Source organism: Triticum aestivum, chromosome 1B (genome assembly GCF_018294505.1).
Source record: "Triticum aestivum cultivar Chinese Spring chromosome 1B, IWGSC CS RefSeq v2.1, whole genome shotgun sequence".
Lineage (NCBI taxonomy): Eukaryota > Viridiplantae > Streptophyta > Magnoliopsida > Poales > Poaceae > Triticum > Triticum aestivum.
The window spans coordinates 310,661,250-310,684,642 of NC_057795.1; positions in this window are offsets into that span (position 1 = coordinate 310,661,250).

Consider the following 23,393-nt stretch of genomic DNA (forward strand, 5'->3'; position numbering starts at 1 on the left):
CTTGTTGCTGTAGAGGCCGGGCACCCCAGGGTCTAAAGCCCGGGCACCCGGGTGGCGCTGGAGGCTGGCGCGAGAGGGGCCGGGCACCCGGGGCCGACTGGAGAGGCCCTGGCGGGCGGTGAAGGAGGGGCCGGGCACCCGAGCGGGCTGTGCTGTTCCCAGCAGCTGGGCCGAGCACCCGAGGCCATTTGGCCGGGCACCCAGGCGGCCACTACCAGTGCCAGCAAGGGGCCGGGCACCCTGGGCCTTCCTGGCCGGGCACCCGGGGTGCTCAGGGCTTCTCCTTCTTCCCCCTTCTTCTTCATAGCTTCGCGCTTCCCTTGCTTTTCTTCCTCCGTCTTCTCTGCGGCCGCTTGGGTGTTCGCACTATCCTCTTCATTATCGACACCTTGATACCTAATAATGCATAACACTTCCTGTTGGGGATATTACCCGGGCGTGAACCGGCCTACCTGGGCCGGGTTAACTTCAGTAGTAGCATAAGCAGATGAATGCCCAAGGCCTATAGTCGGTTTAGAATTTGTAGCCGTAAACCGGCTTGATATGTAAGCTTGTATTGTAAGTTAGGAATAGAGAGATACCGACTGGGATACGTGTATGAACCGGTTGGGACTCTATGAGCCGACGGGCGTCACCCATGTATATAAGGGGACGACCCGGCGCCGGTTCAAGGACAGACAACAACAACTCGAGCCTAGGTGAAGCTTGTTTGCTCCCTAGCCATCGAGACCACATCAATTCCATCACAACTAGACGTAGGCTTTTACCTTCATATAAGGGGCTGAACTAGTACAAACCCTCGTGTCTTTGTGTCCGCTTTAACCCCTTCAAGTTAACCCTTAGCGATGGCTCCACGACTAAGTCCTTTCACTAGGACATCTGCCGTGACAAATCCACGACAGTTGGCGCCCACCGTGGGGCTATCGCACGACGGTTTGATGATCTTGGAGGGCAAGCTCAAAGGACTCGAAGGCTATGCTGCGGGCCGGATGACCAAGAGTCGCCGTGGCAAGCTCTACATCGACGATTCAGGATGGGATCCCGAAGCCAGCTCGATCGAGTGCGGATACCGGGTCCCCTTTGGTGGCATACACGTTTTCATCAGCAAGATCGGTGAGCCTGGGCCTGAGCTGGACATCTGCACCGACCTCGTCGAGACGGCTCAGCATGCGAGATCTACGCAGGTTAAACCGGCCGTGAAACATGCCTTCGTCGGAGTCATCCATGGAGGAGAGCATGAGGACGAGTCAGAATACGCTGGTGAGACCGTCGTCTATTCCGGCAACGAGTCCTCAACCGGAGAGACCGAATCATTGTACCAGTTGCAAGACGACCAGATTAGGGGCTGTTCTGATGGCGACAGTATTCCGGACCCCCCAGATCAGATCAACCGGGTTGGAATATTCATGGCCGGCACGCAGGCGGCGAATCACTCTTTGACCGCCGCAGCAATGCTTTCCGGATCAGCAGCGGCAGCGGCAGCAGGGGCAGGAGGCCTTGTGCGCCCGCCGGTTCAAGTTCTGTCTGACCTGTTTGACATACTAGCTGCACTTATGGCAGAAGCCAATCCGACGGATCAGGAGGCACATGATGCGGAGATTGCCAAGGTGAGAGAGCAGATTGTACAGGCCAAAGCCGACCTGGCAGCAGAGAAGGACAGGATGGCCGTAGAGCAAGCCGCTTTGGACGCCCAGGCCTATAAGCTCATGCTCGACCAGAACGCATCGCAGGAGGTCTTGAAGCGGAAGCATAGATCGCGCCTGCCATTAGTGTTCGACCCTCGAAATCTCTTTCACACTCCGGGAGCTGGAACCAGTAATCCGCCGGGGCACCAGGAGGTAAACCGGATCGAGGCACCAGAGCCAGGAGCGACGGTCCAACCCCGCCTGATGGAACCTCCTCGACAGAACATTGTGATTCCTCCGCTGGTCCAGACACCTCCGGGTCATTATTCTAACCCTATGGACAATCTTGTCGCTGCTGCTGCGCGATTAGAAGCTATCCCAGTCGAAGGAGATTCTCCACAAGCAATAGAGACGCGCCGGGTTAAGGAGCTTCTCCGAACCGCTTTGATTCAATAGGAGGCATACTCGTACAGCCGCGATCGGATTCATTCCACACCTCGCCCGAGCCGGAGCTATAGTAGGTGCCTGGATGAACCGGCGATATCAAGCAATGCGCGGGGCCGTGAAGCGGCCCGTGGCAATAACCCAGCAGGTGGTGTTCATGATGCTCAGGATGTAGTGGACCGGGCCCGGGCACGAAGGGAGGCCGAGTTAGCAGCACAGAACGAGGCGGATCAGCTTACCCCGGTTCGTCTTACCACCTCTGTCGGGCCAGGGGTCGCATCTGCTTTGGGAGTGCCCTGTTTAGTCCCCGCTTTACGCAATGTACGCCTGCCCAAAGATTTCAAGGGTCTGCGTAAGGTGCCGAATTACACAGCTGATTTATCTCCAGAAGTGTGGGTAGAGAGTTATGAGATGGCCATGGAGATGCTGGATGTGGATGAAACTGCTGTGCAAAGTACTTCACCATGATGCTTGAAGGTACGGCCCGTACTTGGTTGAAGAGCCTACCGCCTAATTCTATCAGTTCATGGGCCCAGTTGCGGCCCGGTTTATCCAGAATTTCAAAGATACATGTAAGCAACCCAAGTCCATAGTAGACCTGGCGGCTTGTGTTCAGGAGGACGGAGAGTCAACAACCCATTGGGTACGCCGCATTTCGGAAGTTTTGCACTCGTCGGACAGGATTAACGCTGACTCTGCGATCTTAACCCTGGAGGGCAACTGCCGGTTTATGCCTTTAAAGTTGAAATTGGGGCGTATGAAGCGGTTCTGTAATGACATGGGGACTCTCATGGCCGCTTTGGTGAAATATGCTGATTCTGATAGTACCAAGGATCCCGAGACTGATGACGATGAAGCAGGGAAGGGAAAGAAGAATAGCAACTCCAAGGGGCATCAGTATAAACCGGCGGGCCACGGAAACGGAGGTAAACGTAAGGCGGATGGCAGCATGGACTTTGTGGCTAACACTAATGCGCAGGACAAGGGTCAACGGCGCAGAGGTAAAGCGGCGAATCGTAACGGGGCTCAAAATCCTAACCCGGATCGCTTGAACTATTTGTTGAATCAGCCTTGCCCAAAACACGGGACGAAGGAGGCGCCGGCTAACCACCTTTGGAAGGATTGTTACATTATGCAGGAGTTTAAAAACTCTAATGCCTTCCGGTATGACCGTGGGTCAGGTGGCGGTTCAGGATCCGGTTTCCATGGGTCGGGTCACGATGGAGCTTCCGGTTCAGGTTTTAATCAGGGCGGCAATAATAACCAGAATAATCAGAACGGTCAAGGGGGTTACAACCAACAGTAGCAGCAGCAGCAGTCGGGTTATCAGAGCCAGCCAAAATAGTTGAACAGCGGACAGTATCACGTTTTCACAACTAGCTTGGATAAGCGCAACCGGAAGCTTCACAAGCGAGCGGTGAACTCTGTTGAACCGGCTGTGCCACATTACTTACGCTGGTCGGAGCAGCCTATCGTGTGGAGCAGGGAGGATCACCCCCCCCCCTCGGATTGACAATTCGGGCCAGTTGGCATTAGTGGTAGACCCTCAGGTGGGAGGTTATAAATTCACCAAGGTGCTCATGGATGGAGGGAGCAGTATTAACATCCTGTACTATGAGACATTTCGCCGCATGGGGCTAACAGACAAAGATCTCAGACCGTCTAATACGGTGTTCCATGGTGTGGTGCCTGGCAAATCAGCATATCCTGTTGGTAAGATAGCCCTGGAGGTGGCCTTTGGGGACGAGCATGATTCCCGATCCGAGACACTAACCTTTGAGGTGGTGAAAATCCGGAGCCCATATCACGCCTTGTTTGGGCGGCCGGCTTATGCCAAATTTATGGCACGGCCTTGTTATATCTATTTGCAGCTCAAGATGCCGAGTTACAAAGGGACAATAACGGTTCATGGGAGCCGCAAGCTTGCTTTGGAATGTGAGGAAGGTGATGCGGCCTATGCAGAGTCGGTTTGTGCCACGGAGGAGCTGAAATATTATAGGGACAATGTTGATCCGGCGGACATGACCCCTTTGAAGAAGCCCACTACAGAGCATGATTCAGATCTGAAGTTCAAATCGGCAGCTGAGACCAAGCTTGTTGAATTCATGCCCGGCGATTCGTCCAAGCAGTTCACTGTCAGTGCCAACTTGGACCCTAAATAGGAAAGCGCGCTCATCGAGTTCATCCGTGAGAATCGGGAAATTTTTGCATGGAAGCCTTCTGACATGCCAGGTGTACCGAGGGAACTCGCTGAGCACACTCTTAATGTAGATCCTAAGTATAAACTGGTAAAGCAATTTCTCCTCCGGTTTAACGAGGAAAGGCGCAAAGCTATTGGAGAGGAAGTGGCCAGACTCTTAGCGGCTGGCTTTATCATTGAAGTGTTCCATCTAGAGTGGCTTGCTAATCCGGTGCTGGTTCTTAAGAAAAACGGCACTTGGCGTATGTGTGTGGATTACACGGATCTTAACAAGGCTTGTCCAGCGGATCCTTTTGCCCTTCCCCGCATTGACCAGATCATTGATGCCACGGCGGGTTGTGAGCGTTTGAGTTTTTTGGATGCATACTCAGGGTATCATCAGATCAAAATGGCGGTTAAGGACCGGGAGAAGACGGCATTTATTACTCCCTTTGGAGCCTTCTGCTATGTATCTATGCCCTTTGGGCTCAAGAGCGCCCAAGCCACTTATCAACGGTGTGTACAGAACTGCTTGCATAAACAGATCGGCTGTAATGTGCACACTTATGTGGATGATATTGTAGTCAAGTCAAGGCAGAAGGAGACGCTGGTGGATGATTTGAAGGAAACCTTTGACAACTTGCGCGTTTACAAGATGATGCTTAACCTGGCCAAGTGTGTTTTTGGTGTTCCGGCAGTCAAGTTACTGGGTTTTCTTGTGTCCAACAGAGGAATCGAGGCTAATCCGGAGAAGATTACGGCTATCACCTCCCTGGCTAAACCGAAGTGTATCAACGATGTTCAGCGTTTGGCGGGCCGGATCGCCGCACTAAGCCGGTTTATCAGCCGCCTTGGAGAGAAGGCTATCCCTCTATACCAGATGCTGAGAAAGACAGATCAATTCATCTGGAGTCCGGCTGCTGATGAGGCGTTGGAGGACTTGAAGCGGCAGTTAGCCAATCCGCTCGTTCTTGTAGCTCCGGTCGACAAAGAGCCATTATTACTATATGTAGCGGCCAATGCTCGTGCAGTTAGCATGGCTATTGTGGTAGAACGCAAGGAGGCGGGCAAGGAATATCCGGTTCAGCGGCCGGTTTACTATATCAGCGAGGTGCTCATTGAATCCAAGCAAAGGTATCCGCATTGGCAGAAACTGGTATATGGGGTTTTTATGGCGAGCCGGAAGTTGAAGCAGTATTTCCAAGGGCACCCCATCACAGTGGTCGGTTCAGCTCCCTTGGGCGATATCATACAGAACCGGGAGGCGACTGGCCGGATTGCCAAGTGGGCTATAGAACTTGGGCCGCACGGATTGAAGTACGTGCCTCGGACGGCGGTGAAATCTCAAGCACTTGTTGATTTCATCAATGATTGGACGGAGTTGCAAGCACCAGAGGAGAAGCCGGATCACACATATTGGACTATCCATTTTGATGGATCCAGACAATTGGAAGGCTCGGGGGCTGGAGTCGTATTAACTTCCCCACGAGGTGATAAGTTTTGTTATGTTCTCCGCTTAATGTTCCCTTGTACTAATAATGCAGCTGAGTACGAAGCTTTGCTCCATGGTCTCCGGATGGCTAAAGAGATGAACTTAAGCTGGGTTAAGTGCTTCGGTGACTCGAACCTCGTGGCTCAACAGGTGTCTGGCACTTGGGATTCTAAGGACCCGCTCATGGCTGCATATCGTCGTGAGGTGGATAATATTGCGGGTCACTTCAAAGGTTATCAGGTGGATCACGTGGACCGTCGAAAGAATGAAGCGGCGGACGCTTTAAGCCGGTTGGGCTCTCAGTGTAAACCGGTCCCGCCTAATGTCTTTCTTGATGTGTTGCACAACCCATCAGTCAAGCTCCTGGGTGAAGCGGATTTGGCTATTCCTGATCCGGAGGCTCAGTTGGTGGTAGCCCTGCATGTCATACCGGATTGGACAGTTCCTTATCTTGCGTATATGAACCGGGGAGAATTGCCAGAGGATGAGATTCTAGCCAGGCAGATAGTCCAGCGATCCAAGTCTATGACTATTGTCAATGGTGAATTGCATCATTGCAGTGTATCAGGGGCGTTTCAACGTTGTGTTTCTCCTGAGGAAGGCTGTGAAATCTTACGTGAAATCCATGAAGGGGATTGTGGTCACCACGCCGGTTCAAAGTCTCTGGTGGCAAAGGCGTTTCGTCACGGGTTCTACTGGTTGACAGCTCATGCTGATGCGGAGGACTTGGTTAAACGGTGTGATGGCTGTCAGAAATTTTCAAGGCGTGCTCATGTGCCGGCTCAAGAATTGAGGATGATTCCAATCACTTGGCCGTTTGCAACTTGGGGGCTGGATATGGTCGGACCTTTTAAAAGATCCAAGGATAAGAAAACCCACCTTTTGGTGGCAGTGGACAAGTTTACCAAGTGGGTTGAAGCAGAGCCTGTCAGCAAGTGTGATGCAGCTACAGCGGTGCAGTTCATCAAAAAGGTGATTTTCCGGTTTGGCTTTCCACATAGTATCATTACTGATAATGGTACCAATTTATCCAAGGGTGCTATGAAGGAGTTCTGTGAATGTGAGCACATCCGACTTGATGTATCATCAGTGGCTCACCCCCAGTCCAATGGGCAGGCAGAACGGGCTAATCAAGAGATCTTGCGAGGCATCAAACCCCAGCTTATGGTTCCGTTGCAAAGAACACCGGGATGTTGGGTTGAAGAGCTGCCATCTGTGCTATGGAGTATCAATACTACGCCCAACCGGTCTACAAGATACACGCCGTTTTTCATGGTCTACGGAGCGGAGGCGGTTCTCCCGAGTGATATCCGGCACGATTCGCCTCGTGTGTCGGCTTATGTTGAAGCGGACAATGAGACAGCACGGCAAGACGCTTTGGACCTATTGGATGAGGAACGTGACATAGCGGCTGCCCGCTCGGCGATTTATCAACAAGATCTTCGTCGCTATCACAGTCGCCGGGTCAGAACCAGAACATTTCAAGAAGGAGATTTGGTGCTTCGACTCATCCAAGATCAGACAGATATGCACAAGTTATCCCCACCTTGGGAGGGACCTTTCATGGTCAGCAAGAATCTGCACAACGGGTCGTACTATCTGATTGATATTCGAGAGCATAAAGACTCACGCACATCAGAGGAGGAGACCAACAGGCCGTGGAACATAGCTCATCTTCGGCCTTACTACACCTGAGCCATCGGTTCTATCTATGTACATATTATGACAGTGTATATATTATCTTTGATATAATAAAACCGGAGCCTCAGCTAAAGCAGGGTCTCTGTATTTTCATATCATGCGTGGTTACATGGAGTGGTTCTGTTTTAAAGCGGCCTCCGGTTTACCCCTTGAAATTTGCTTTTTATATCACTTGGGGCCTTGGTCGTGTCCGAACCAACGCGACACCTTTTGATAGGCGAAAGCCACCAGATCACTTGGGGACATGGTCAAGTCTGAACCAGTCACGCCTCTTGATCGGCCTAAGGCCACAAAATCACTTGGGGGCTTGGTCGAACCCGAACCATTGCCACGCCTTTTGATTGGCATATATGCCACGGTTTCATTTGGGGACCTGGCTGACTTGAACCATTGTCACTCCTATTGGGGGCTTGGTCCTGTTCGATCATGGTAACACCATCTGATCAGCTCAGTATAGCATGTTTTTGCAAACGGTTTTTATCATTGCCTTTGCTTCCATATTTCTTTTATGGCTATTTCTTAATTTTTGTTGTGTTTCATTTAAACCAACAACACTTTTTTGCCGGTTCAGCTGACGGATTCGGTTCATTTTTAATCCGGAGAAGTATGCCCGGTTTACCTTTTCTGTTAACATCATGGAGTAACAGGGGGGCTCGTAATGACCCAGCACGGTTTACATGGGAGCTGTTTTCTCCCCTTTGACGGTAATGGTTTATAAAACCTCCGCTTCAAGCATGGCTAAGCCAACTTCATGCCCAGTGATGGCAGGTACTTTGTATCGCTTAAATTGGTTATATGTTTTAAATACATTGATGATATATATATCAAGATCATAAACCGGCTGGCGGTATACCCGCCACCGAAGTTCAAGATTTTCTGATTGCAGGAAATATAAGTTGAGGTTTTTCAAGCAAAAGCATCAGTACTTATGCACGAAGGCATATTCAAGGCAGAAGTATTAACTATCCTATTACAAGGCAACACGGTGCCCAAATAAGATCATTGTTATTTTGGCGGATCATCGTAAGGCAGCTATTTAAACTGGCTTCCGGTTCAAGCCTGCTCATCGTCTTGCGCCGCTTCAGCTTCGTCGTCTCTATCCATTGGCTGGAAATCAACAGTGGTCCAGTCAATTCCCAATAAAGCTTGAAAGACAGCTTCTTCATGGATCAGAGAAGACGGTTCAATATCAGGAGCATAAGTATGCTTACAGATTGGAGGAATCAGATTCTCCGCTTCAAGAGTTGGTGCAGGCACTTGTTTGTTCTGATCGTTGTATTGGGCTTAATAATGTGACAAGTCTGCCTCTTCAGCCAATTGACAAGCCAGAGGGCGCACTGCACGGTTTATCGCCCTCAAATCCTCTTCATTGAACTCGGAGCCATCTTCCTTCAGGCTGGGATAGCCTTGAGCTGCCTCAACAGGGTCGAAATCCGGCACCCATGCTTTTGCCCGGATCAGGGCATTTATGGCTCCGGTTCGAGCAGTAGATTTTTTCAGCTCTTCAATCCGGGCAGGAAGCATTGACAACCTATTAAGAGTGTCCTAGATTAAAGAGGGTGCCAGATTGTTATGAGAGGCTGTGGTGATGATCCATTGTGCTCCGGTATACAGTTGTTCAACTAAAGTGTAGGAAGCCTTTAGCTTCTTCGGCACATCTGACCCTAAGTGCCCAATGCGTGTACCTACAACAATACAGGGACGATCTCAAACCGGATCTATTATAAGCAGGCCAGAGTTATCACAGAAGCCAAAAAGAGCTTACCAAAGATAGCAGTGGTCATGGAGTGTATTTGCCGCTTTACGGCGGTCAGCTCATCTACCACCGGTTTAAGGGCAGCTTCAGTGTTTTCAGCTCTTTTTAATAAAGCGGCCTTCTCAGTGGCCCAATCAGCCCGCTCCTTCTTGAATCCCTCCTTCAGCTGTTCCGTGGTGCTCAAGGCGCTAGTCAATTCCTCCCTTGCTTTGTCAATTTCGGCTTGTTGGGTTTTCAGAGTTTCTTGCAGATCAGTAATCCGGTCCTCTTTGACCCTCACTTCAGCCTGCATACAGACAGTACTTGGCTTTAAGCAAAACAGTACAAGAATTTGAAGTACCAACCACATAACAAGTTATATGCTTGATACTTGGGGGCTAATGCACCTTCAATTTTCATCTATTACTAAATCACAAAGTCCCAAGCTCAATACAGATATTCAACTTGGCACTTGGGGGCTAATGGCTGTTTTGCTCCGTTATGTTCTGATGTTAGAATCTTTATTGGAGTCCCGGTTTAACTATGCTAAGTTGAACCAGCCCTTGGGGGCTATATTGACGAATTTCAAAGTACTGAGAATTATATTCAAGTCCCGGTTTGAAGAAGGTTACAAACCGGCCCTTGGGGGCTAGGAGGATTAATACAGTGGCAGTAAGTAAAGAAAGAAGAAGCACAAGGAAGTTACCTCAAACTTGTCTCTCATCATCTTTACCAGGCCAGCTTCACAGTCACGGCTAGTATATAGTCGGTTCAAGTAACCAGAATGAAGATCTTGGGCACTCAGAGCAGCATATGTCTCCAGCTCCACATCCCATTTGCCTTTATTCTTGGCAGAAAAATCCTCTTTCACTGTATGCTTGGTTAAAGCGACAGGATTCCCTGGTTCAAAGCGACCTACGCCGGTAATTACAACATCATCATCCTTGGACTCACCGGTTTGCGTTGGTGCGGTCAGTTTATCAGCAGGACTGCGGGATCTATTAATCCGGACGGAGCTGGCAGGCGGATCAGCAGGGACTGGAGTATTGATAGGCCCTTCCTCAGGAATAGCATCATCTTGCAAAGGAGGATCATTGGGAATATCCTCATGAACGAACGCTTCAAGATCTGGTGCTTTATCCTGTTCAGGGGCGACATCTTCCTCAGCCGCTTTGTCCAGGAGAGCTTTCTTGCTCGGTTTAGGTTTAGCCCTGAAAGAGAAACAAAGAATCAAGAAATAGAATAAGTTATGACATAGTATACCAGAAGCATATGTTCAGCCTAACTTACCCAAGGACCGTTTTCAGTGGCGGCAGCTGAGTGGCCGATGATTCACCAGAGGAAGAATGAGAAGTAACCAGATAATCGGAGTCGGATGGATTAAGAGGTTGACGGAAGAAACCCTCTTTAGGATATAAATTAATAAAAAGGTCGGAGACCTCGGAGCGGCGTTTTCGAATCGGACTGTTTGGTAAACCAGCGGAGGTAACTACCTGACCGCTGTGCCGGGTTGTGCGGCGAGCTTCATGTTGCTGAGTCTTCACAAGAAATTTGGGATCCAAGTAAGCAAGAGGATGAGAAAATTTAACTTTCCGGTTTGCCTGGCGAAATTTTGGCAAAGGCAAAGGATCTGAATCGGAAGAGAGAATAGTTACCTCAGCGACATCAGCATTACTGGCTTCAGCATCGTCCTGACAAATATCATCATCAATAAGGCGTGTAAAAAGCAAGCCTAGTGAATCGAGTTCTACCTCAGGGTTCGAGTTACCCACATCATCATCAACAGCCGGATCAGATGAAGCAGTGGTTTTCCTCTTCTTAGCAGGCTTCTTCATGACCTTGGTCTTTGGCCGGGTTGGCCGTTCTGCTTTCTCCGTTTTGTCTTGAGGAAGCTTCTTGCTCCAAAACGGACTGTCACCCTGGTGAAGCAGTAATTGGTGTCAGATGAAGATAGCAGTAACAGGTTCAATAAAAGAACAATCAAAATCTTACAGCTGGCGGTTTGTTGGTAGCGCAGAAAGGGAGCAGGCCGGTTTGAGCACGGAGGTGTCCCGGTTCATCCAACATTTTCTTCACAGAATCTGTGACTTCATCATCAGAGAGCTGGATTTTAGTGTGTCGGAGTGGGTCATCGACACTATCAGTATACTTGCACATCAAACTGGAGCGCCGGCTGAGAGGCAGTATGCTCCATGATATCCAACAGTGTGCAAGGTCTATTCCTGTTAAACCGTTGGCCATGAAGGCTCGGAGCTTGGACAGTTGCGGAGCATATTTACTTCTCTCCTTGGCACTTAATCTTTGTGGAAAGGGGTGAGTGTTGCTAAGCCGCTCCGGACGAAAGCCAGGTAAAGGGTTTTCATTGTCAGGGGAAGTATCTTTGCAGTAGAACCATGTTGCATTCCATTCCTTGGGGTGGCTGTGCAGTCTGGCGTGGGGATAAGTGATTTCTTTCCTTTTCTGAATTGCCATATCGCCCAATTCAGTATTGGGGCCATCGGTGAATTCTGTGCGGCGGTTTAAGTGGAAGCAATCTCTAAACAATTCAACTGAAGGCTCCTCTTGAAGGTATACCTCAGAAAGCACTTGGAAATGACATAAGTTGGTAACAGAATTGTGGCCAATATCTTGCGGGCGGAGCTGAAAGTTGGCTAATACATCCCGGTAAAATTTAGAACCGGGCGGTTTGAAGCCCTGGGCTAGATGATCTGCAAATATCACAACCTCTCCCTCTTGAGGTGTGGGAGGACATTCATCACCAGGAACCCTCCAGTGGATAGTATCTTTGCTATCTAAAGCGCCGATCAAAACTAAATCATCCAGCTGAGTTTCTGTGACGCGAGAAGGAACCCAGTTGCACTCATATACTTGTTTGGCCATGATAAGATCTACAAGAAATAGGTGATTCCGGTTCAAGAACATGTTGAATAAAGGAAGGCGTTGGTATGAGCAATGCTAAACCGGAGGCAATATATTTAAACCGGATTTGTATGAAGTGGCATCGTATGACTAAAGAATTCTGGCGGTTCAACCAGGGGACTAATGGTATATACCGGTTTATAAACTTTTTCTATATTGAGTTAAACCGCCGGATCTAAGGTTGCGGATGGCTGAGTATGCAGAAACAGGTTTCGCAAAGTCTTATTGCAGCAATGGATCTAAAGCAAGTTCAGAAAAACAGGAAATATTCAAAAGGGTAAAGACAGAACGGAAGTGAACCAATGGGCAGATATGTAGATAAGATCTATGGACTTAAGCGTGAAACTACAGGCGGATGCTAAAAGACCACCGCTAATCAGAGCAGAGGTTCACAGATTTATCCAGGAGTATGGGTTCGAGCATGAACAAGCGATGAACAGCGGCAAGAACATGAAACCCTAAAAACAGATCTACATCAAGAAGAACAGAAGGCTTACTGGAAACGAAGAGGACGCGGGAGGCTACCGCAGTGTTCTGATGCATTCAGGTTGATGCAGCGGCCCAAGACGATGCAGAGGTCGACGGCGGCGGCGGAGTTCCGAGGCTGGCGACGCGAGGAAGACGAAGAAGAGAGAGACAAAGAGGAGAGAAGGAAATGACCCTTCGGTCCTATTTATAAGGCAACATACGTGGGTCAGGCGCGCGAATCCAGGAGCCAAAATTTCGGAAGTGGAGCTGATGACTTGGGTATCGCAGATCCACTAATAAAAGAAGGCGTTATAAGTGTTAGCTTCATGATGACGTCATGCCGGTTTACAGCAACCAGAGATGATGAAGACATGGCGGTTTACCAATTACCAGAAGATGTTAAAGACGAAGATTTTTATGAAGGATTGACATGAACCAGTTCAAATCAATCTGGGGCCTAATGTTGGGGATATTTGTTGGAAATATGCCCTAGAGGCAATAATAAAAGCATTATTATTATATTTCCTTGTTCATGATAATTGTCTTTTATTCATGCTATAACTATATTATCCGGAAATCATAATACACGTGTGAATACATAGACCATAACATGTCCCTAGTAAGCCTCTAGTTGACTAGCTCGTTGGTCAACAGATAGTCATGGTTTCCTGACTATGGACATTGGATGTCATTGACAACGGGATCACATCATTAGGAGAATGATGTGATGGACAAGACCCAATCTTAAGCATAGCACAAGATCGTGTAGTTCGTTTTGCTAGAGCTTTTTCAATGTCAAGTATCTCTTCCTTCGACCATGAGATCGTGTAACTCACGGATACCGTGAGATCGCACTCAATTGGATATGGTGCGGTCTATGATGTCTCTTACTGATTTATCGCTATCATTTTGGGGATACGCTCTAGAGACAGCTACATTCACTTTAAATAGGGCACCGTCTAAATCCTTTGAGACGACACCGTATGAATTATAGTTTGGAAAGAAACCTAAGCCGTCGTTTCTAAAAGTTTGGGGATGCGATGCTTATGTCAAGAAACTTCAACCTGAAAAGCTCGAACCCAAGTCGGAAAAATGCGTCTTCATAGGATACCCTAAGGAAACTGTCGGGTATACCTTCTACTTAAGATCCGAGGGCAAGATCTTTGTTGCCAAGAAGGGATGCTTTCTGGAAAAAGAGTTTCTCTCGAAAGAAGTAAGTGGGAGGAAAGTAGAACTCGATGAAGTGCTACCTCTCGAACGGGATAGTGGTGCAGCTCAGGAAAATGTTCCTGTGATGCCCACACCAACTAAAGAGGAAACCAATGATGATGATCAAGGTACTTCGGATCAAGTTGCTACTAAACTTCGTAGGTCCACCAGGACACGTTCCGCACTGGAGTGGTATGGCAACCCCGTCCTGGAAATCATGTTGTTAGACAACAGTGAACCTTCGAACTATGAAGAAGCAATGACGGGACCAGATTCCAACAAATGGCTTGAAGCCATGAAGTCCGAGATAGAATCCATGTATGAAAACAAAGTATGGACTTTGACAGACTTGCCCGATGATCGGCGAGCGATAGAAAACAAATGGATCTTTAAGAAGAAGACGGACGCGGATGGAAATGTTACCATCTATAAAGCTCGACTTGTCGCTAAGGGTTATCGACAAGTTCAAGGGATTGACTACGACGAGACATTCTCTCCCGTAGCGAAGCTAAAGTCCGTCCGAATCATGTTAGCAATTGCCGCATACTATGATTATGAGATATGGCAGATGGACGTCAAAACAACATTCCTTAACGGGCATCTTAAGGAAGAACTGTATATGATGCAGCCGGAAGGTTTTGTCGATCCTAAGAACGCTAACAAAGTATGCAAGCTCCAGCGATCCATTTATGGGCTGGTGCAAGCATCTCGGAGCTGGAATATTCGCTTTGATGAGATGATCAAAGCGTTTGGGTTTATGCAGACTTATGGAGAAGCCTGCGTTTACAAGAAAGTGAGTGGGAGCTCTGTAGCATTTCTCATATTATATGTAGATGACATACTCTTGATGGGAAATAATATAGAATTTCTGGACAGCATTAAGGCCTACTTGAACAAATGTTTTTCAATGAAGGACCTTGGAGAAGCTGCTTATATATTAGGCATCAAGATCTATAGAGATAGATCGAGATGCCTCATAGGTCTTTCACAAAGCACATACCTTGATAAGATTTTGAAAAGGTTCAAAATGGATCAATCCAAGAAAGGGTTCTTGCCTATGTTACAAGGTGTGAGATTGAGCTCGGCTCAGTCACCGACCACGGCAAAAGATAAAGAAGAGATGAGTGTCATCCCCTATGCTTCAGCCATAGGATCTATTATGTATGCCATGCTGTGTACCAGACCTGATGTAAACCTTGTCGTAAGTTTGGTAGCAAGATACCAAAGTAACCCAGGCAAGGAACACTGGACAGCGGTCAAGAATATCCTGAAGTACCTGAAAAGGACAAAGGACATGTTTCTCGTTTATGGAGGAGATGAAGAGCTCGTCGTAAAGGGTTACGTCGACGCTAGCTTCGACTCGGATCTGGATAACTCTAAGTCACAAACCGGATACGTGTATATGTTGAATGGTGGAGCAGTAAGCTGGTGCAGCTGCAAGAAGAGTGTCGTGGCGGGATCTACGTGTGAAGCGGAGTACATGGCAGCCTCGGAGGCAGCGCATGAAGCGATTTGGGTGAAGGAGTTCATCACCGACCTAGGAGTCATACCCAATGCGTCGGGGCCAATCAAACTCTTCTGTGACAACACTGGAGCTATTGCCCTTGCCAAGGAGCCCAGGTTTCACAAGAAGACCAGGCACATCAAGCGTCGTTTCAACTCCATCCGTGAAAATGTTCAAGATGGAGACATAGAAATTTGCAAAGTACATACGGATCTGAATGTCGCAGATCCGTTGACTAAACCTCTCTCGCGAGCAAAACATGATCAGCACCAGAAATCTATGGGTGTTCGATTCATCACAATGTAACTAGATTATTGACTCTAGTGCAAGTGGGAGACTGTTGGAAATATGCCCTAGAGGCAATAATAAAAGCATTATTATTATATTTCCTTGTTCATGATAATTGTCTTTTATTCATGCTATAACTGTATTATCTGGAAATCGTAATACACGTGTGAATACATAGACCATAACATGTCCCTAGTAAGCCTCTAGTTGACTAGCTCGTTGGTCAACAGATAGTCATGGTTTCCTGACTATGGACATTGGATGTCATTGACAACGGGATCACATCATTAGGAGAATGATGTGATGGACAAGACCCAATCTTAAGCATGGCACAAGATCGTGTAGTTCGTTTTGCTAGAGCTTTTTCAATGTCAAGTATCTCTTCCTTCGACCATGAGATCGTGTAACTCCCAGATACCGTAAGAGTGCTTTGGGTGTACCAAACGTCACAACGTAACTGGGTGATTATAAAGGTGCACTACAGGTATCTCCGAAAGTGTCTGTTGGGTTGACACGAATCGAGACTTGGATTTGTCACTCCGTATGACGGAGAGGTATCTCTGGGCCCACTCTGTAATGCATCATCATAATGAGCTCAAAGTGGTTAAGTGGTTAGTCACGGGATCATGCATTACGTTACGAGTAAAGTGACTTGCCGGTAACGAGACTGAACGAGGTATTGGGATACCGACGATCGAGTCTCGGGCAAGTAACGTACCGATTGACAAAGGGAATTGCATACAGGGTTTGATCGAATCCTCGACATCGTGGTTCAACCGATGAAATCATCGAGGAGCATGTGGGAGCCAACATGGGTATCCAGATCCCGCTGTTGGTTATTGCCCGAGAGTCGTCTCGGTCATGTCTGCATGTCTCCCGAACCCGTAGGGTCTACACACTTAAGGTTCGGTGACAATAGGGTTATTAGGAAGACTAGTATGTGACTACTGAATGTTGTTCGGAGTCCCGGATGAGATCCCGAACATCACGAGGAGTTCCAGAATGGTTCGGGGGTGAAGTTTTATATATGGGAAGTTGTCATACGGACACCGGAAAGTTTCCGGGGGTTATCGGTATTGTACCGGGGCCACCGGAGGGGTTCCGGGGGTCCACCGGGAGGGGCCACCCCTCCCGGAGGGCCACATGGGCCGCAAAGGGGAGGGAGCCAGCCCCTGGAGGGCTGGGCGTGCCCCCCACCTTGGGCCCATGCGCCTAGGGTTGGGGGGAAACCCTAAATGGGGCGCCCCCCTTGCTTGGGGGGCAAGCCTCCCCTCCCTGGCCGCCGCCCCCCCTCTAGATCCCATCTAGAGGGGTCGGCCCCCCTTGCCCCTTCCCCTATAAATAGAGGGGTGGGGGGAGGGCTGCTGTACACACCTCCAAGGCACAGCCCCTCCCCTCCCCAACACCTCTCCTCCTCCGTAAGCGCTTGGCGAAGCCCTGTCGGAGTACTGCTGCACCAACACCACCACGTCGTCGTGCTGTCATTGGAGCGAGCTTCCTCAACCTCTCCTTCCCCTTGCTGGATCAAGAAGGAGGAGACGTCTCCCGTCCCGTACGTGTGTTGAACGCGGAGGTGCTGTCCGTTCAGCACTTGGACATCGGTGATTCGAATCACGTCGAGTACGACTCCATCATCACCATCCCCTTGCAAGCTTCCGCACATGATCTACAAGTGGTATGTAGATGCAAACTCTCTCTCATGACTCGTTGCTTAGATGAACTCATAGATGGGTTTTGGTGAAACCGTAGGAAAAATTTTAATTTTCTGCAACGTTCCCCAACAGTGCACTACTAGAAAAACCCCTACTAATGGCGCACCTAAAATGGCCATTAATGGCGCATCTGTGGTGCGCCATTGATAGCACGCCATTAGTAATTTTTACTAATGGCGCACCACCTGGTGCGCCATTAGTATCTGGTATACTAATGGCGCACCGCTGGTGCGCCATTAGTATAGACCAGGGTGCGCCATTAGTATGCCTCCCAGGGGCCATGTATACCCAGGTGCTTTGGCATACTAATGGCGCACCACCACTGGATGCGCCATTAGTAACCGCGGCATACTAATGGGGCACTGCCCAGTGATGCGCCATTAGTATGCACTGTCATACTAATGGCGCACTGTCATGTGATGCGCCATTAGTATGAATATTAGGTTTTTTTTATTTTTTATTTTCTGTTTTTTGCACAGGTTACAAAATGTATAATTTGACAAAATATAGACAGCACACATCGACAACAGATTCATCGAATACAATAGAAGATTAGTCTTTGAATACAATTCATCATATTAGTCTCCGAATACAATTCATCATATTAGTCTCCGAATTGAAAAGACCGAACAAAGATAGAACATTATATTACAAGTCTCGAGACCGCGAGTAGCGAGTTTGTCTTCACATTACAAGTCGATATCGATCATCTAAACTACCATCACATAGAAGAGAGCTGCGGTCATCACGATGAGCATCATCACGATGAAACTCGTCTTCATCCGGTTCCTCCAACGCTCCCTCCCCTCTCCCGCTAGATAGCGGGCGTATCTAGATTCGGCCTTGGCCCTAGTGGTGCACCCTTTGTAACTGTTACCGCTGAATCGGTGAACCTGTGTCCGACACTCCTCCCAGTCATCGTAGACTCCGGGAACCTTAACCTTGTACAAGACATACGTCGGCATCGCTATGCACTAGCCAAACGAAACGTTAGTACCAATTCACAGACAATACATAAGCAATATATAAGTATGCAACAGAACGATCGGAAGAGAAAAGCAAGACATTAATAGCATCGATTACATCTAAGTTGAACGCCTCTCGAAACCAAAGAGACATACTACAAGTTCATTAAAGTTTAATTACAACATGAGCCAATCGATGTTTCAGAACTAGACAACTCGACTCAAGGGACCGGAGCGTGGATGAAGCCGCTGTCTATCGTTGGAGTCATGAAAGAACGGGTGTTGTCATCCTGCATTTGTAGCATTGTGTCGATGTCACTGTTGGACGGTTGATTTCTAAGGTAGAACTGCCCCGAGGTACGAAGGACATCTTGATGGATGATTTCCGCAAACTCCGACTGGATGCGAAAGAATTCTTGTCAGAGGTCCGCGTCCTGGATTGCCAACACGCTCGCGGCCCAATCTTTGAGTTTATCGGTAGCAAAAGTTGATGATGGTCCCGTACGATCGCCCGCATGTGATGGATGGCGTAGTAGGCACCCTTCTGACCGCCAGGTGGCTGCTTGACGCAGCAGAACGTCGTATTGTGGGAGAACACGTGCTTGCCGTACTTACGAATAGGCCTGGTGAAGGTGCCTCCAGATTTGGCGTAGCCGGGGAGAACATCATCAAGAACCTTCTTGACATTTGTGTAGTCTACGTTCGACTGACGGTCCGGGTCGAAATACGTGGCCATGGAATATTTGGGGCTTAGGAGGATGAGCGTGCAACATGTGTCACTGCAGAAAACACGGAATGTTAAAAGAAAAATGATCAAAATGTAAGAATTCATATGCTACGGGCCGGTTGAGGGGAGGACTTACTCGGGAAAGTAAGGCACGAGGAAGTTATCCTTATCTTGGTTTGCCAGAATGACGCCTTCGAGGTAAGAACTCGCGACTTGCCGGTCCCCAGCGCTGCCCAAGATCTTGGCACGCATGTAGAAGGGGTCGACTATCACGATGTCCGGGTTCTTGTCGCAAATGATCCGCATCTCCATACTCAGCGAAAATAGCCGAACGAAGGTGTAGTGCAGCGGATGAAGGTTCAACATAGCGTGGATGTCATCAAAACGCAGGACGATCATACGCCCGATGGAGTTATCCACAAAGCCCTTGCCCTCTGGCACCTTGGCCGCGAAAACCGGGTATGCCACATCCTTCTCTCTGAGACGCAGCTTCTCCAAAGCAAGAACACTGTCATGCAGACTCCGCATAGCACCGGTTGCAGCATTGAGCATATTTGTCGGTAGCATCGCCCTACCCGCCACATGCACCCTCCTCGAGATATCCTGTGGTGAAGGTGGCCCATCCTGAGCACGGATCGTACTCGGTGCCGGCTGGCTCGCACCCTTCTTAGTCTTTCTTTTGCGTGCCTTCTTCTTCTCCTGTAATGGGACCGAGTTCTGCTCACAGACCGCCTTCTTGTGTGTGCTGGGGCTGATAATATTTCGCACCTCACCTATCTGAGGCTCGGTGAAGTCGGCAGCTGGAGGCGTCTCCTGAGAGCTGAACGCCAGACAGCGCCTGTTGCAACTTGGCTTCTCCGCGGTACCAGCTAGATCGCACACGTCTTTTGTTGGGTTTGGTTCTTGAGAAGGAGGCCCCATGAAGTCGCCATCGTACCCATGATCGGCAAAGTACTGATCAACGTTGCCAAATGTATCATCGTCGTCGTCGTCGTTGTTCTGATCCTGTGCCATATGCATGTTTGGATCCAGTGGCATAGGGATGTCCGGCACCGTTACGGCGGTCTTGCCATGGGGCCGACTTGGCGCCGGCACGACTGGCGGTGTTGTCTTTGGGGTGGTGTCCCCCGCCCCCAAACGAATCTGGCTCTTTGGCCAAAGCAGGGGCCAGCTCAGGCAGGCGCTGAGGGTCATCACGTCTTCATCGTCGGCCCCGACGGGTCGAATCGGAGGTAACAAGTCGTCGCAGCCTGGCAGCACCCGAACCAGTTGAACCCTAAACAAGTTGGGTGGCATCTGGGTACCGTGGAACAAGGGGTTGCCCGGTTGAACGATTTTGCCCTTGGCGACATCGACCAACTCGTTGTTCACGAAGTGGAGGAGAGTGCACGGAACATCGGCGGCACCCTGTGAAAACATGTAGGGCGTCAGGGATGCCCAGTCAAAGGCAAGGAGATGAAGTCCTCGGCCGAGAGAGGCTTAATTAGTTACCGTGATGATGGCGTCGAGCTCGGCTAATGTCGACGCACCGCCAACGGCGGGCGTGAAGTTGACGGAGGGGCCGGTTGCTGAAGAGGTGTCGGCCGGCGTACACCCGGGTGCATTAAGCTCCCGTGCCGGCGTCGGAGACACCAATGCCGCCTCCGCCGGAGGCACCAATGGCCCCGCCATCGCATTATGCGAGTTGCTGGCCGTGAAGCTAGGAATCGGGGGCGGCCCCTGTTGGCCGCCCACAATCCACGCACTCAACCCCGAGATCAAGGTAGGCACAAGGGCGGTGATCGTCGCTCCGAGTCGTTGTTCCACTTGCTCTTGGACAATCTCCGGAGTCCGCTCCACCTGTGCCTTGAGTTCTTGAACCTCTCGCGCCTGGCTTTCCGAGCTGGTCTTTTTCTCCTTCCGCACACCAGCGGTATAGTATGACCCCCATTTTGTCGACAAGCCTTTGCCGGCCACACGACCAGCTGACGTCGGCTTACTGAGCTTATCCTTGTTCTTCATTACATTCAACCCCCTATTTAGAGTGGTGTCCCAAGGGTTGCTCTTAGTCGACCCCGCGCTACTGCTTTCAGTCGCCTGCGGAAGGAATGTGAACCATTTAGAAATTCGGCTTCATTAATTAGAATGCAACCATATGGAGCTAATTACGCGGGGGTGTATTCCTTACCAGAACAAGCTCAAGCTGCCTGGTCTTCGGATCCGTGGTAAGCTCCTTTGTTTTCGGGTCCTTCTTGTACCGGGCCCTGACAAAGTTCCTGGTCTTCTTGTCACCGTATTTATCGAAGAGGGGCGGTAGGCCTTGCTCGGCACGGTCCGCCTCCTCCTTGTCCCATATAGGCTCCGCCACTCTGTAACCGCCGGGACCGAGTGTGTGTTCCCCTATGTTCAGCTCCCGCATTTGTTTCCCCCACTCACTTGATTGGGAGCTTGCGGTGCTCGAGCAATTGATCTTGAAGTCGTTGTAGTCATCTTCGGTGATCGAAGGATTTTTCTCCTTGATCTTCTGATAACTCTCACCTTTCTTGATCATTCTCTTCACATTGCTTTTCCAAGTAGACAGGGCCTTGCTCATCTTCGTGAGGGCAGCATTGTTCACTTTATTCCCTTTGAGGCTTGTGTTTTCAAATTCAGCGGGGAACTTGTATCGTTCGTGCAGCTTCGTGAAGAGGAGGTTGCGCAAATTCCCTCGGTCAGGATGCCTCAGGTTCTCGGTGTTGATCGAGACGGTGCTCCGGACAATGCACCCGAGCTGAAGCGAGTACCCCTTGACTATTCGTTCGGGCGCCGTTGGATTCCCGTTGGAGTCCACTTCAGTAACTTCCTCCTTGAGGGTGCGGAGCACGATCGGGCGCCGGTCCTTCCGTTGCCTCTTCGATTGGCTGCCATCTGTGCGTGCGCCGCCATCATCAGTGGTGGCATCCTCGGCGGCACCATCAGTGGTGGCATCAGTGTGGTCATCCTCGGCGGCACCATCCGTGGTCTCAGGATTGGTGGGGAAGGCGGCGGCCTCATACAAGTGAGGTTGTTCCTCCATCTCCTGGGATAGCTCCCAGAATGCCTTGCCGCCCGAACCCCCGGCCTCATTGTTGTGGGCCATGTTTCTCTCTAAATAGAAACAAAGTTTGGTCAAAAAGTTGGTTATTGTCAAGGAACAAGATCTCTAAGTTGACCAAATAACCTAATTCTCGAGGAATGTCGCCAAAAAGTTGGTTATTGTCAAGGAACAATTGAGAGATGTTTGTGATATTGCCTAGGTGTTTTGGGATAGAACCTGTTAGTGTGTTGTTGCTAAGGTCCAAGTCCACGTTCTCAGGGTAACCTAGTTCTTGAGGGGTGTGTCTAGAAAGTTCACTCTTCTTTTTAGAAGACAAGCGTCTGAAATGGTATTGCCTTTCCTTAATTTGTACTATTTTTTCATTGTGCTGAATACTTATGTGGGTGAGTGTATCTGTAATTACTTTTTACTACACCGCAGGGTGTTCAAACACATGGCAAGCAAGGGTGTCTGAGTGTGTGAATAAAATACTAAACTAATCCAACCACTAAAGCAAATTAATTTTTATTTCGGTTGAGAATCGGGCACCTTCTAGGTCAAGAAAATTGGGCATGACCTTTGCTAATTTTCTTGACCTAGGAGTGCCCCATTTCTCAACCGAAACGGAAATTAATCAACGTTTCAGGAGAAAGGGGTCATTTTAGAAGATCACAAGTAGCAGCAGCATCACTTGACAAAATCACAACTAGCAGCAGCATCACAAGTAGTACAGCAGCAACATCATCACAAGTAGTACAGCAGCAGCAGCATCATCATCACAAGTAATACACTTAGCTACCAGTTCAGAAATACAGCTAAGATAAGATCATCACCACATTTTAGAAACATAGCTCGTCATTTTCATTCTTGCAGATAAGATCAAAATGTGTATTGGTAGGACCACATATACACAAGCAGCAGAACAGATGCTTGCACAAATATCAAAATGCACAGTAAAAAATGCACAGTAAAAATGCACAGTAAAAGAATACAGAAAATTGCACATGACAATGCTTGCACAAATATCAAAATGTGTATTGGTAGGACCATATATACACAAGCAGCAGAACAGAACCGTATATGCCCTATCAGCGTGACTATGACAAAGAAGTTCCATTTGGAAATAAATTCATAGCCTTGCTAAGATATCATCAGTTAGGACATTTACATCACCAATGTGGCAAACTGCAAAACTAGTCAGCGGAACACATATCCATCACTGATTACTAGACTTTTTAGGTCAGCTCTATTCCTAAATACTAGTCAAACATTTGGAAATGAATGCAATATGTTTTAGATCAGTAAAACTCATTACATTTGTAAATTGGCAAGGCTATAATACACAAGCAACAGAAGAGAATCGAAATGCCCCATTGGAGTAACTATGACAG